The following is an 8377-nucleotide window of genomic DNA, read 5'->3' on the forward strand; positions in this document are numbered from 1 at the left end:
TTGGATAGGAAACTAAACTTCATCTTATGTGAAACTCTGATTTAAATAAAATTCCAACCGCTCGGATTTAAGAGATAGGTTTGAAAGTAAGTAACCCATGTTTAGGTCAGTCTGTTCCAAAACAAAGATAAGACGAGTTTGGCAGCAATCCAATTTTAACTCCCCAGTACATTTGGGTGATAAAAAATGTTGAGAGTGAGTTTAAAACATTTTTTTTTTATTCTCCTCTTTTCTCACATTTTCTCCCAAATTTACACCCAACAATAATCAGTAACAAATATGTCAATCCCCATATCAATAACAACGATCCCATCCTCCCACCAAACCCCAAACATTAGCTCGCATGTTCACATAAACAAATGACAAAAAGGAATCAGGAATCACCCATAGTCGCCATTAACACACACAGCCCCCCTCCCCCTCCCCTCCCACCCACCCGCCCCAACTAATGTTCGATGTTATCCAGTTCTTGAAAGTGCATAATGAATAATGCTCATGAATTGTAGAACCCCTCCATCCTTCCCCTCAGTTCAAACTTAATCTTCTCAAGAGTCAAGAATTCCAACTGGTCCCCCCGCCACGCCAGGGCACAGGGTGGAGAGGCTGCTCTTCAACCCATCAGGATCCGTCTTCGGGCGATCAACGAGGCGAAGGCTACAACATCTGCCTCCGCACCCGTTTCCAACCCTGGCTGGTCGGACACCCGAATATGGTTGGAGTTCTATAAACATCTTCCATGACCAAAAGGGGGGGGGGGGGGGGGAAGTGTTGGAGGGCATTGTGTGATACTGGACTATGATATAAATTATAGGTGGCCCTGTAACTACATCTGTGCTCCCATATTACTTTTGAATAGTTCTGATGAAACAAAAGGTACTCATTGGCTTAGATGCCTGTTTAGAAGAGGCAATTTGTAGAAATAGATAGTGTATACACAATGCTGTTAACATCAGAAAAGACACAAAATGGCTGAACAAGCCTGTAAGCTGTCTCATGAGACCCAAGCGTGGGTATGTATAGAGAGTGTCCCAACAGCCGCTGATAACAGCTTCACAGAACAAGACTTGCAATGTATCCTTGATAAGCTCAAGGTCTAAGGCTGTAGACAGGGCACATTAGTTAGTTTTAAATGACTTCTGTATGAAGTTAGGGGCGGGTAAGACAACACCCACTTTAACCATATATGTGATAATTGGGTATGCCAGGAAAATTGATTTATTGCATGTAAAAAGTGTGACGTGAATATAGTTGATTGATTGTATGTAAATGAGAAAACAACTAATTCCGCCCCTTGAATCTGTATATTAACCCATGTGAGCTTTAGCTCAAGTGAGAGAAGGTGCTGTCACAGGCTGTGGAGTCTGAGACCTTCCCTCCCAGAATTCTGACATCATAAACTGCTTTTTTTTACTGATACTCAGGTCATCATGTGAATATTTTCACCCCTAACATTGTCATTCTTTTATTTAATTATGTGATATTCCCAATGAGAGAGTGACCTCGAGGAATTGAGCTGAGTTCTAACTGTACCATCAAGCAACATTGCATAATATTATGTATTAAAACCCCATTCCCGTTTGTTTCAGTCTGGTCAATGAACTTAAACTATGACGATGGAGCAATATAGGAAATGATAGAGGCAATGATTCAATAACAGTCCTGCTGATATTGTCTCTTTAAACATTTCAAGTTCTTTTTTAAATACATTTAGAGTTTCCAATTATTTTTTCCACCTCCCCAGCGCGCTGGCTTCATCCGTCACAGCTGGAGCTCCGAGTCAGCCCGCCATCGGCGGCGAGACTTTTCCCCCCTCCCCGCTCCCGCTGCCCGATCTCCCGTGTCTCGCGTTCAAGGAGCGAGCAGCCAGCTTCCGTCCTCCTCCACCTCCCTCGGCACCACCAGCAGCAGCTCACAGGGATCCTGGGCGATCTGGTCCTGCAGGAACTTCCTCAGTTCCTCCTCATTCCCGATTGGAACCGGGGCCTTTAGTTTGGAGTCCAGGTTGTAGTAGGCCCGTTGATTTGCCTGACTGCCACCCAGTGCTTGCGCTGGATGGGGAGCGAGACAAAGCCCAGCGTCATGTTGGAGGGAATGTTGAGGATTAAGCCATGGACCCGGCTCAGCACCGAGCTGCTGAGCGACTTGCGTTTATCCCACCAAATCGCAGCCAGACTTTGAGTTAGCAAGGCGGCCATGAGGACGTTGACATCATAGTTCCCGGTTCCTAACAAACTGCGATGTGGATTCACCAGAGAGTCGGGAGCCAGCCGGCCGCTCAGCCCGTCCAGCTGATGCTGGGTGAAGAGCGGCTGCTGCAGGAGGTTGTTGAGGGCGTGGAGGGCGCAGAGCTCCAGGCGCTGCCGCTCGTGGTACAGCGGAGGGGGGGGCTCCGACATCCCCACACCCGGGGGGGGGCTCCGACATCCCCACACCCAGAGAGAGAGGGCAGGCCGCTGGGTGAGTCACCGCCAACCCCGAGGATGCGGCATTCCCGCCCAGGCCCGGACACCGGACAGAGAGCCCTTTTTGCATCTTTTAACGACTTATTATTTTTGTTTTTCTTTCTTCAATCTAAAAACAAAAAATTTCTTCCAAAAAAAGTTTTTTTGAATATTCCTCAAAACGTCCCCCGGGGCCGGACTTCCGACTTCTTAAAAAAAACACACTCTAGGCGGGAGCCACCCGGTGTGGAACATCTCCACTACATTGCGCCCTGGCTTCGGGCCTGCCGCCTCATCCTCAGTTTGGCTCCGCCCCCGTTGCTCCAAATGCGTGCGTCCCGGGCCCGACACCTCAGCTCCGGCCGCCAGACACTCGCGTGGGGTTCCTCGCCGGTTCTGAAACCGGCCCGGCTGGACGCCCGAGACAGCCCCAAAGGCCGCCGAAAATCGGGGGGGGGAGCAAAAATCGCGGAAACCCACAAAAGCGGCGTAGACAGTGGCCACCGGCGGGAGCTCCTCGAGGACAGAGACTTGAACTCTTTCCACAGTCAGTCCCCTGGAACACACTCACTCGGGTGTGTGTGTCTCGGTGCTTTTCCAGTCACACTGATGGTTAAAATCTTTTGATGCCGACAGATCCGGCAAACATTTCTCCTTCTAGATTCAAAGGCCGATGATACTCAGATCCCAAGGAGTGACTCTGTAAGACCGAGACGTGACAATTGAGATTTCTGTCTGCAATTCCTCCTCTTGTAATATCTGTAAAAGGAGTTTACAAAAGTCAACACTCAGTACAGGATAGAAATTCAGATCAGAGAATTCTAGTTTCTATGGAACATTCCTTCCTCTCATTCCCCAATACCTCGTCTCCAATACCTATTCCCCATACCTAGTCTCCAGGGAGCGGACTTGGAGGGACGGAGTTTCAGAGCTGTGAGGACAAAAACCTTATCTCGGGGATTCGCAGCCGAGTATCCAGGGAGTGGACTCGGAGGGGCAGGGTATCGGAGCAGTGACTATAGGAAGGATGAGCTAGCTGACCACTGCACCCTGGTACAGGAGGCCATTCAAGTGGGGGGAGGAAGTGGTAGTTGTCGGGGATTCTATAATTAAGGGAACTGATAACATCCTTTGGAAGCAGGACCGAGAGTCCCACATGGTATGTTGCCTGCCCGGTGCCAGGGTGAGGGGCATCTCTAACCGGCTTGAAAGGATATTGGAGAGGGAGGGGGAGGATCCAGTTGTTGTGATCCACGTTGGGACAAACAACATCGGCAAGACTCGGAAAGAGGACCTGTTTGGGGAAAATCAGGAACGAGGAACAAAATTAAAGAACAGGTCCTCAAAGGATATAATCTCTGGATTATTACACGAGCCACGTGCAAATTTGACACAGGGATGAGAAAGTTACAGAAGTAAGCACGTGGCTAAAGGAGTGGTACGGGAAAGAGGGGTTCCATTTCACGGGGCACTGGCATCAGTATTGGGATAGGAAGAATCTGTACCGATCTGGGACCAGTGTCCTTGTGGAAAGGATAAATAGGGAGGTAAGAGGGACTTTAAACTAATAAATGGGGGGGGAGGGGAAGGCCTCAGGGGAACTCAATACAGTTCCAAAAACAAGTAGCAGGATGGTCTGGACTGGACAAATATACCGGTTATAAAGTTTACAGGAGGCACAGAGAATATGGCAGAGGGGGTGGAGTAGCCTTACTGATTGGAAATACTATCACCTCAATGGTGAGGATTGGATTTGTTAATTGTCACGTGTATCGAGATACAGTGAAAAGTATTGTTCTGTGTACAGTTCAGACAGATCATTCCATACATGAGAACAATACATAGGGCAAACATAAATACACAGGGCGCCTTCTCCTCCTCCAAAATAGCCCCGTAAACCACCAATACTACCCCTTCCCCAGTCCCCCTGTCGTCAGCACCTCCTCCAGCAATGTGGAAGCTGGCTCTACTGGGAAACTCTGTATCTCCTTTCTGGCAAACTCTCGAACCTGCATATATCTAAATATTTTCCCTTGCCCCAGCCCATACTTCGTTCCCAGCTCCTTCAATCCCGCAAAACGACCCCCAAGAAATAAATCTTTTAGTGTCCAAATTCCTTTCCAATCTCATCTCCGAAAATTTCCAATCCCACTTCCCTGGCTCAAATCTATGGTTATCCTCTCCTTTAAGGAGAAAGTCGACATAGCTTTATTACAGGAAACTCATCTGGATGATAAGGAACACTTTAAATTGAGGCGGGATTGGGTGGGGCAGGTTTTTTCATCTCCTTTTCATCAAGTAGCAGGGGTGTGGCAATCCTTATTAATAAAAATATCCCTCTTAAGGTTGAAACCTGCACCAAGGACAAAGGAGATAGATATGCGATCATTAGAGGTTCGGTGCATGGAGATGTTGCTTCAATAATGAATGTTTATGGACATTCCCCGAATTACTCCCCAGAGTTCTTTGTGGATTTTGCAGAGCTAGCTTCAACTAACTCTTGTGTGTTTGGCGACTTCAACTGCCACTTAAATCGTCTGGTAGATAAGCTCCCGGTTACCAGGAACACCCCCACCCCGCAAGCTAGGGCGTCGGCCTTTACTTGTGAGGAGGTGGGTTATGTGGATGTTTGGAGAACTTTGCACCAGAGGGGCGGAGATTTTACCTTCTTTCCAGCCCGAATCAATGTCATACTGGAATCAACAAAATTTTATGTCAAGGACGATCCTACACCTGGTGTCCTCTTGCACCGTAGTGAACATCGATTGTGGACCATCCCGTTTCTCTGGAATTCTACTCGAGGGTTCACCCCCAGGCCGAGAATGTGGAGGTTTGCTGCCTCTCTGATAAGAGATACTTAATTTACTAAGCATTGTAAGAACGAGTTGGAGTTCTCCTTTGGGTTAACCCAACCCCTGGTATTCCCCCCCTCCAATTTATGGGAGACATGTAAAGTTTATGCTCGGATGCTGAAGAACCAGCAATGTCTGGGGGTTTGTTTCACGAAGGCCGAGCAGAATTATAAGGAGATCTCTAATAAGCTATTGCTGAAGGAGCTTAATGAGACAAGAGTGGTTTTGGATTCCCTATTGATGCAGCAGGTCGAGAAAGGTTTGCGAGGCAGACGGTGTACGAGTTTGGGAATAAGCCGAGCAAATACATGACCTGTTTGACAAAGAAAAAGGCTGACATTGGAACAGTTCCATCTGTGCAGCTTGGGGGAGGGAAAAGGGTTGTGAGGACAGAGGAGATAAACAGGGATTCGGGGAATTCTATGCAGGATTATAAAGTCTGTGAAGTCTGGTGAAGGGTTGCTGGATATGGAGCATTTATTCTCTTCCCTGAAGCTTACGGAGGCCTCAGAAAGCCAGTGTGAGCCTCTTAATGCTCCCCTTTCTAGGGAAGAGGTCTCAAAGGCCATGAAGGAGCTCAGCTGGGTAAAGCACCAGGAGCGGATGGCTGTGGGTGTGAGTTTTATAGGGGGCTTGAGGATTTGTTGTTGGACCCATTGATGGCGAGAAGGCTGGAGGACATCCTTCCAACAATCGTGGTGGGGGGGTTCCAACAATCGTGTGGGGGGGGGGGGGGGGGGGCGTGGCGGGTGGTAACCAGACTGGGTTTATAAGGGTTTTCCAGTAACAATGTTGGACGGTTGCTGAATGTGACTCAGGCTTTTCAGAAATACACAGTGGATGGGCTGGTGATCTCCTTCGATGCAGAGAAAGCTTTCGCTCAAGTCGAATTATCTGGTGCATACCGTTCGAGGCTTCGGAATCGGTGAGGATTATGTCGAGTGGATTAAATTGTTAGATTATAGGTAAAGTCGCCAAGGTCCCAGATGACCATAGGCTGCTTTCCCCATTGAGAGGTAGAGCTGACTGGTGGTGATTCAACCTGAGGATCAACATACCTCAGGCAAGACACAAGGTTGAGACAAGGTTGAATAACCTCAGCCAGGAATTGAACCCTCGCTCTGCATCACAAACCAGCTGTCCGAATAACTGAGGTTAACCGGCCCCTGTTATATTACAGGCTGGTCAGGGGCAGGGCTCATGGATGGTTTATAATTGTCGTATTTGAGCTTCAGAGAGAGTCTCGACAAATAAATGTGTCAAGCTGAGGGAGCAAAGGATGTCAATGTCTTTAAGAGAGAGAGAGAGACCTGGGCCAAGCTTTGCAGAGTCTGCACCCTCCCTGGATTCACTTCCTTTCCCTTCAGTTGCTGCAAGTGACCAATTGAAGGTGGGAATGAGAAAAGAAATGGAAAGGGGGAGAAAAGAAAGTGTTTTACTCACAGATGTTGGAGACATGAAGAAGTTTTCAGTCTGTGTGATGTTCAAGCTCCATTCACACAAAGCCCGCGCTGATTGCCTGGAGGACCAGAGTCCTTCCGGTCATCCAACCCTTCCCATTGGTCAACGCCTCAGCAGAAAGGTCAGTGGTGAGCTTTCCCTCGCACATGCGCAATCTCTCATCTCCCTCAGACATGCGCAATCTCTCATCTCCCTCAGACATGCGCATTCTCTCATCTCCCTCAGACATGCGCAATCTCGCCTCTCCCTCAGACATGCGCAGTCCCGGGCCGGGGGGGAGAGAAAATCACCGAGAGGCTTCTCGCTCTGGCCGGAGCCGTCAGTCGGTTGCCTGGAAACCTTGTCTCGAGGAGGGGGGAACAATGAATGGGGCGGTGGAAGGTTGTTGACCAATGGGAAGAGTTGGTGAACCGGAAGGACTCTCTTCCACCATCCAATCAGCTCCCCCGTTCGAACGTGGAAGCTGGACAATGAGGAAACCTGGGGCCTCGCACGGACTGAAAACTTCTTCATGTCTCCAACATCTGTGAGTAAAACACTTTTCCTCTCCTTTCCATTTATTTTCTCATTCCCACCTTCAATTGGTCACTTGCAGCAACTGAAGGGAAAGGAAGTGAATCCAGGGAGGGTGCAGACTCTGCAAAGCTTGGCCCAGGTCTCTCTCTCTCTCTCTCTCTCTCAAAGACATTGACATCCTTTGCTCCCTCAGCTTGACACATTTATTTGTCTGGCTAAAAGGATGGTCTCTTTCCGAATGTTCACAATTAAAGGGCTGGTTTCTCCAGGCGATGGCTGACATTTAAGGGGACAGTAAATTAATACCAGAGACATGTCTCGTGCTGTTATATGGTACACATTAGATATATTACTTATGGTTCTGTAATAAAGTACAATCCAGTAATCTCTTCCCTTGGAGGGTTATTAGTCTCTGGATTTCTCTTCCCAGGGACCAGTGGTGTGTGGGGGTCATTGAATATATTCACGGATGAGTTGGACTGATTTTTAATAAATTGTTTTGTTTTAAATCATTTTTAATCAATGAATGCAACAGAGTAACAGAAGAAAATCGTGGCAAATGGGCACAGAGCGGAACAAGAGATATTGCCAACATCAATCCAAGCAACACATTGCAGAATTAATTTGGAACAGGATATTTGAGGGACCAGAGCCTCGAGATGAAATGCCAGATCAATTGAAGAACCAGTTAACAGGTTAAAGTAGTGAGTGGGGAAAGAGGGTAAGGGTATATAACAGTTCAGTTTGTAAACCCAAAAATATCACAAACGGGACGGGCTAACAGCATAATGAAATTAAAATGAATTACACAACATAGATGACATAGAACTCCTGTAGTGCTGAAGGGTATTCGCCCCTTCACATCTGCACTGAGCCTCAGAAAGAGCATTTCACACAGGCCCACTCCCCATCCAATCCTCGTAAGCCTGTCCATTGATCATGGTCAACCCACCTAACCTACACATCTTGGACACTAAGGGGCAAAATAGTGTGACTAATCCACTTTCGCTGCACTTCTTTGGATAGTGGGAGGAAACCGGAGCACCCGGAGAAAACACTCAAAGCCACAAGGTGAATACACAAACTCCACACAGACAGCCACCCAAG

The 8377-nt window shown here is 47.9% G+C and overlaps 1 pseudogene; it reads right to left on the minus strand.

Moving 5' to 3' along the window:
- Positions 1–441: 441 nt before the first annotated feature.
- On the minus strand, positions 442–6899 carry LOC140420676 (josephin-2 pseudogene; annotated as a pseudogene).
- Between the last annotated feature and the right edge of the window lie 1478 nt (positions 6900–8377).

Source organism: Scyliorhinus torazame, chromosome 5, assembly GCF_047496885.1.
Source record: "Scyliorhinus torazame isolate Kashiwa2021f chromosome 5, sScyTor2.1, whole genome shotgun sequence".
NCBI classification, from domain to species: domain Eukaryota; kingdom Metazoa; phylum Chordata; class Chondrichthyes; order Carcharhiniformes; family Scyliorhinidae; genus Scyliorhinus; species Scyliorhinus torazame.